The 342-nt window shown below is 42.4% G+C and overlaps 1 non-coding gene across 1 annotated transcript; it reads left to right on the top strand.

Moving 5' to 3' along the window:
- The first annotated feature begins 35 nt into the window (after window positions 1–35).
- trnat-agu (transfer RNA threonine (anticodon AGU)) lies at window positions 36–109 on the top strand. Its single transcript has one exon. It is a non-coding gene; the product is annotated as a tRNA-Thr (tRNA).
- Window positions 110–342: the final 233 nt, after the last annotated feature.

Here is a 342-nt window from a genome sequence, read left to right as displayed (position 1 = left end):
TGTGAATTTGTCACTAATCTGTACTTGTACACACAGGTGCTGTGGCTTAGTTGGTCAAAGCGCCTGTCTAGTAAACAGGAGATCCTCGGTTCAAATCCCAGCAGTGCCTGATTATAATGGAGATTCCTTGGCCCGTTATTTGTTGTGGATATTTTCACATCACATTTTGGTATCGCCTCAACTCACTTGAACCTTGGTGGAGGTGATATCCAAGAAAGTGCCAGATACCATGAACTTTTGTCCAATGGAACATCAAAAAAGTCGAGTCAAGTTTAGTTGAGATGGTACCATGCAGTGGAAAAAGGGTAATGGTGGTCCTGGTGGATGCCTTGAAAAAAAAAA

The sequence above is a fragment of the Seriola lalandi genome, unplaced genomic scaffold (genome assembly GCF_002814215.2).
Source record: "Seriola lalandi dorsalis isolate HSWRI2012SDOR001 ecotype SW California unplaced genomic scaffold, Sedor1 jcf7180001994594, whole genome shotgun sequence".
Taxonomy (NCBI): Eukaryota; Metazoa; Chordata; class Actinopteri; order Carangiformes; family Carangidae; genus Seriola; species Seriola lalandi.
This window is presented reverse-complemented; position numbering and strand designations above follow the sequence as displayed.